Genomic DNA, 6,962 nt, shown 5'->3' with positions numbered 1-6,962 from the left:
TGTAGCCCAGCATGTAAATAGAAAGATCACCTGCTTCTATATATTTATTCTATTCAAATATCCATTTATCCTAGTTAAAAAAAATATATATTTTTTTTTAAACAAAAATATATGCCAGTATACTTGGAAATATAATGCAATCATATTTTATTATATGTTATGTTAATATAAATAATACATTTCCATGTATGGGAAACTAGTACTTATATTTGTCAGTATTGTTCATATTTTTGCAGTATGCATGGACCATGTATGGCTATAAAATATATATAGCAATGAAGACAAAAACTGCACTACATTTTTACATGCAGTAGATTTATTGAAAATTAATTTCTCTTTCATGAGTTAACACATTGGTTTACACATAAAGCTGAACCCGTATTTACAAACTGTTATCTCATTGTATTGTTTACATACACATTTCATGTATGAAAATATGTGATAGTATATATAAAAAAATGTTTACTGAAAACATATTAAAATTTTATTTTTTGGACAATTGGATGTCTTCTGGTTATGTGAACATGTTCAATTTTTTTTTCAGTTTATTAAATATAGAGCTATGTATTCTGAAATGTACTTTTGAGTATAAAATTGCATTACAATATATATAAGTAAATATATTGTCATATTTTTCAATATATGAAAAGCAATTACTTAAGTATTAGTCAATAGATTGTAATATATTAACACAATGTATTATTCTGTATATTTTCAAAATATGTTAAATAATACAATATATAGATCATTAATATATAAGGAAAATTTAGTTGTGTAAGGGATAAAGGCAATATGTTTCTGAACAAGTGTTTTTCACATTATTGAAATAACATAACATTGCTATAATATCAACCCTAAAAAAATTCTAATTTAAACAAAACAAAAACAAAAAAACGAATTTAAAATAATAATTCCATGTGACAAATCTCAAATAGTGTCCACTTCACCTTTGTTATCCCAACTATTAATTCTAGGTTTAGCCAATTTGTATTTAGTTTGCATAACTCATAATTATAAGTTTATTCAACAAAATGCTTAGTTTAAACAACTCAACGTTTGTTGGTCTCACTAGTTTTATGTTGTTTCAACTTGAATTTAGGTTAGCACAACTTTCTCGTCTTGTTGGGCTAACTAAAAACTGGTTGGTTAGACAAAGTATAAAGTTAACTCCACTTCACCTTTGTTACCCCAACTATTAATTCTAGGTTTAAGGAACTCCAATATATGTGTAAACAACAAATGTTTTTTAGCTTATTGAACACAACATTTTAAGGCAGCCAGGTTACAAATTATTTTAAGTTGAATCAACTTATTTTTTTTTTACAGTGTGTAAAAGTACATACATAATATACATTTTAAGATTCTGAGGCACCAATACATGGACATTTCATACCAGTCTGATCACAGCAACCTGGAGTTCAGTTTTAGCTGTTATTCAATCTTAGCCATTAGATCCATTCACATTACCTGCACTGCTAAATTCTAATCATCGCCTCATAGCCCTAGATTGCATTTCAAAACAGAATCAGGGCCGGGGTCAGTTCAAGGTACAAGCAGCCCTTATATGGTCAACACATTGAACTGAGACATAAAATGCCTAGATCTAGTTAAACTGAAGGAAGAATGAGAAAATAAGTGTGGGAAGGGTGGTGATTTGGAATGAAGTGAAGTCATCTGTCTTGTCTATTAACTAAGGTCATGATCCTCTTAAGAACGGAGCTGTATAATAAAAATCAGAGTTTAAAATACGCACGGAGTGCCAGCACATGACTGATGCAGCATATCCGTTTTCATCCTCACTTTCTACCCTTTATCATTGTATTATTTTCCCTAAAAGCAAACGCCTCGTTTGCATTTCACTTTACCGTACCTTAATAACACTCAGTGATAAATTACCTATTTGCCCGGATAAAATCCATTATGTTGCACCACTTGATGAGAGATGGGATCAATTTCAAAGGTAGACCTGGTCATTCGCTTCACCTAGGGCAATAAATACAGCTCATGATCTCCAATGAGAGGAGACCTTAAGAGCACCACATGTTGAAATACTAACTTGTCTTTCCTTTGATATGTCTATTGCGTTGCATGTCAGAAATTATATTCAAAATTACACTTCTGAGTGATATCCATATGAATCATATGCATTAGTATGGCTGCACAAAAATATTCCAACGCTACAATACATTAAACAAGCTATAAAAAAGTGGTTTGGTTGGTCTCTGGAGCATCTGCATATTTTACACTGCAATGACGCCTCAGATGTTGCGGCGTATGTGGGGAAAACAGCTTGAACGATTAGCTTTGATTGGAAACGTGAAACGAATTATGCAACATTTGTGTTTGTTTGATTGATTCAAACTATGTTTGTGTGATTGATTGTGATTGGTGCTGGTATTTCTGCTCATGTTACACACATTTGATTTAGCGATTAATCAAAGAGAAATTTTAGATCAGCACAGGCTTCCAAGACACTGACACAATTAGTGAGCGAATCAAGTCTTTAAGTAATAGCCTCATTTGGGGTTACAATGAGCCTCTTACATATTAAAGAGATCACATTAATCAGTCATTCGGTGTGTTTAGCTACTTAAGATTGACAACATTAGGTCACAAGCCCTTAAACCGCTGTATTTCCTATGTGAAATGAGTTTATACAGTAATCTGCTGTTCTGTAAAAACAAAAAAGTGAGAGAGTGAAAGCAACGGGCGGATTAGAAATGAAAACATCTGCACTTTGAGAGCACTGATGTTGAAATACATTTTTGAGACAAAGTGGCAAACATAAATCTTCAGTGTTTTTGGCCCTTGAAGTTTGATTTGACTCAAAGCCTATAAATATGAATACCAAACCATATAATCTGTCAGTCAGCCTGATTTAGGTAAGATCATAGACAGACCTTGTTTTTTTAATATTATTATTAAATGTATGATGTTTTTAGCTGTTTGTGATGTTGGATACGATCCTTGCAGCCTGCCGCCCTCTCCCAGCTGAGGAATATCTAACATCGTCTCCAGCCGTCAGGAATGCCGACCTTCTCAGGTTATGACTAGTAATTAATTGTTTTGAGGGTCTGGCTCCGCATTCTTGGCGTTTGGCAGAGTTGCAGTATGGGAAGGTATAGCGTTCTCTCGAATCTCCAAATTAGATTTTCACTGTTGTTCCAGCGGTCACCGGGCAAATTGAGAGAATCCCCCTCCAGCCTTAAAATCGGTCGAAAACTTAACGAGACGGCTAGCTATGACACGCAAACATCTGAGACGCTGTTTGAGCGAATGTAAAACACACCGTCTGATGGACAGCCGGGGCTCATGAGTGATAAAGCGCAGGCCGGGGGTTTTGGAGTTGTGTTTTTCTATTTATTTTTTTAAGGTGGGCAGCCAAGACAAATGTTCTAAATGCAATTCAATCTTAAAAATTCAAGGGAGCTTTTGCTTGGACCATCCGAAGCAAACCGTACAAGCCTCGGGCTAAAATGTAAATCTCTCTCTGACAAATGGTCAGTGAGTCATCGTTTCTCAGCACATAACGTGGGTTTTGATTGGCAAACGCATAATTGTAGTCATTTAAATGTTTCCTACTAACAGAAGTTTGAAAAGTTGGCACTCCGATTTTGTTTCTCTAAACGAAGATGGATGCGTTACATCCATGGACACACATTCACCTCTTAGATTAGCACTCAGAAATGTATAATTCTATTTTCGAATCATATTTTAGCCCTATGTCTGACTTATATGCTGGTATGGCATGACTTGCAGCAGAAAGTGTCTGATTAGCTCTTGTGTTGTGGTTACAATCAGCCATTGGCAACAGAACATCGTAAACAAACAAATTAGACCTATTATGCGTGCATATGTGTTGTGTATATGTGCGTCTATGTTAATCCAGTCTCGGATGAGGTGGGGATCTCATTCCTTTGTGCTGTGTTCATGAACCAAGCCTTGCATTCTGAGGGAGGGACACTCTCTTCGCATGGCACGAAAGCCTATTGTCTGTCCCCCACCTTTGAAAGAGGCCGACAGATAACCTCCCCGCACACAAAAGTCATGCGCGATGGGGGCATCACAAGCCCGGCATGATTCCAAGCTTGCCTCTGGGCAGTTTAAGCCACCCGCGAACACAAAGGCGGATCAGCTGCGATAAAAGCGATTACAAGTGTTGTTTTTGATTTGGTTTTGAGAGGCCGCCCTCACTGATTCATCCTTGACCCTTAACTCATCAAAAAATGGCTCTTTCAATTAAAAGTGATACAAATGGATCCAATCACTCAGTATAGTGGCCGTTTCAGAGTGCAAATTCCTCTAGTGGTGTCACACTATGACCCGCATAAGGGGGCTGAGTTTCACTGCCTGTGAACAAAAAAGATGGAGAATGATGTTTTCCTTTTCATGCCCAGGCTCTGAAACCCCATCCCTCTTTTCTGCTGTCAGTCATTCTTTTGTGTCGGCCAGCGGTGGCTCCCTTTGACACAACGGTGGTTATCCTCTTGATACCTGACTCCAAAGGGAGTCGGCTTGTTCGGCCCTTTGTTCTCCCATCACCTTTACTCCAGCCTGTATGTTTGCCAGGCTCCAAGACCCCCATTCAGCTGCCTGCTGGAAAAATCCAGGTCAAGCTGGTAGCTGGTCCAAATGATTAATACCTGGCCAGATTTGGTCATTAATTGGCTCAAGATTCTTATTAGTTGGTCTAAAACGGTTATTAACTTGGTGAGTAGGTAGTCAAGCTGGACATTAGCTTCTACAAACCATTCAATAACTGGCCCAAGCTGGTTATTAACTGGTCCAGTTTGGTCATTAGCCATTTCAAAATGGTTATTAACTTGATCATCAGTTGGGCCAAACTGGTAATTAACTTTAGTTTTACCATTTGCTTGTTCCAAATGGTCATTAATTGGCCCAAGCTGGTTATTAACTGATCCAGTTTGGTCTGTAGCTGGATCAAACTAGTTATTAGCTTATTCAGTTTGTCCATTAGCTGGTTAGGGCTGATTATTAGCTGGTCCGAAATGGTTATTAACTGGTTAATTTTGGTCATTAGCTGGTTAAGCTTAAGGTGGTCAAGCTGTTTTTTGCAACATGATGGCTGTTGTACCAGGTAATAACTTGTTTACAACACTTAAAAACAGCTTGGACAAGCTAATAACTATCTTGGACCAAATAATAACCACCTAAAAGTTAGCTAATGGTGAGGATGGACTGATTAATAAATAGCGCAAATTACTTAAAAATCAATTAATGACTACTTTGGACAAACAAATAAGCAGCTTTGACTAGCTAGAAATCAGGTTGGACAACTTAAAAGCCAGCTAATGACTAGCTTTGACAAATAATAACTAGTGTAAACCACTTAAAATTAGTTTAGACCAGTTAATGACTACCTTGAATCATCTAATAACAACTGAACCAGCCTGTAGCACTGAAAAACCAGTTTTATGATAGATTTTCCAGATGTAACAGGAGGAGGAAAAACAAGCACAGTTATGTATTTGTTTGTGTTCATAGCTCTACACATGGAATGGAGGTCACGTCATCTGTTCCACTTTACTCTTCAAATCCACTGTCTCAAACGCATGCATGCACGCACGCACGCACACACACACCTGAAGAACAGACACAAAGGGTGCTCTCCAGGCCTCCCAAATACAGGATACCTCTTGCAGATAATTCCTGTGGGATTTCGACTCATTCCAAGGCTTCTTTTCAGGCATTTCTTGAGGGATTCTCACGGAAATCTTCTGAACTCGCCAGATAAGAGGCACCTCTCCTGACAACCGAAAGTGGCTGCCATGTCATGGAATGAGATAAGGATTGTGGTTGCTGAGGGACAGTGTTGAGTGATGGCAATGACTAGAGAGAGCTAAACACTTCACAGCTCTTTTAACCACAAGACTCCAGCATTTCAACTGATTTTCACAATGAGCACGTTGTCAAGGAATGTCTATCATTATTCATCTCTTACAATGCGCAACTAGCTACCATTCAAGAATGTCAAAAGTTATGTAATAATAAAAGATTTGGATGCTACCTATTGAGTTTCTCAAGAGACTCAAAGGGAACTTGGTTTAAAAAATAATTATATTATTTATTATATTATGAATAGTGTATGATTTATTAGATAAACCCCACTTAAAAATGACCAAGTCATAATGGGATCTTAACAACATTGTTTAAACACTAAAACACCCACTTCTAAATAAAACCATTCTCTACTTAGCTGTGAAAAAACTTTGTTTATCTTGACCACATCTGGAACAAGCTATCACAAAATATTAATATCACGACATTCCAAGATTCACCATTGTTATTTCTGTTCTCGCTGTAGTATTATTCTGAGGCAATAAAACAAGCTTGCCAATTCCTGAAAAGATCCATTAATCCTTAATACACTTTTCGTATGAGCTGTTTTATGGAGTCTGGAGCTGATTCAAACAGCTGTGTGGTTAGATATGGCCCGTTTAAAACACCTCAAACCCTGGCCAGAGTTGATCAACTCTTCACTACCGTATAGATCCAAAAATACAGGCCTGTATGTGAGGAAACGAACACAATGTACCGAGAAAAAGATGGATTTGAGTTGCAGCTTGTTTCCTCATGTCTCAGTCACCACTTAGAAAAAAATTATTTTCATGCTGTAATGTAAAATTTTCCTCATGAACAATCCTATTTGTTTCTGTCATGATGTACATGAGCTTCTTGACATTGAAACACAAAACAGAGGAGTTTATCTGTTGTCAAAAGACATGGATGGGTTTGTTCTATCAATACAGACATGGTTAGATTGTATCATTGACACTGTATCTGTTGAATCACAAAGAAGATTCAAAGCCCTTTGCCTGAATCCAGATTTTGAAGTAAAAAAAAAAAAAGACATGGTAACAAGGCTCCACATGTACAGTTTAAAGGGGTCATATGATGTTGCTAAAAAGAACATTATTTTGTGTATTTGGTGTAATGAAATG

Source organism: Sinocyclocheilus rhinocerous, unplaced genomic scaffold (assembly GCF_001515625.1).
Source record: "Sinocyclocheilus rhinocerous isolate Xijiao unplaced genomic scaffold, SAMN03320098_v1.1 scaffold882, whole genome shotgun sequence".
Classification (NCBI taxonomy): domain Eukaryota; kingdom Metazoa; phylum Chordata; class Actinopteri; order Cypriniformes; family Cyprinidae; genus Sinocyclocheilus; species Sinocyclocheilus rhinocerous.
The sequence above is the reverse complement of the archived record's forward strand: the minus strand, read 5'-3'. Positions refer to the sequence as shown.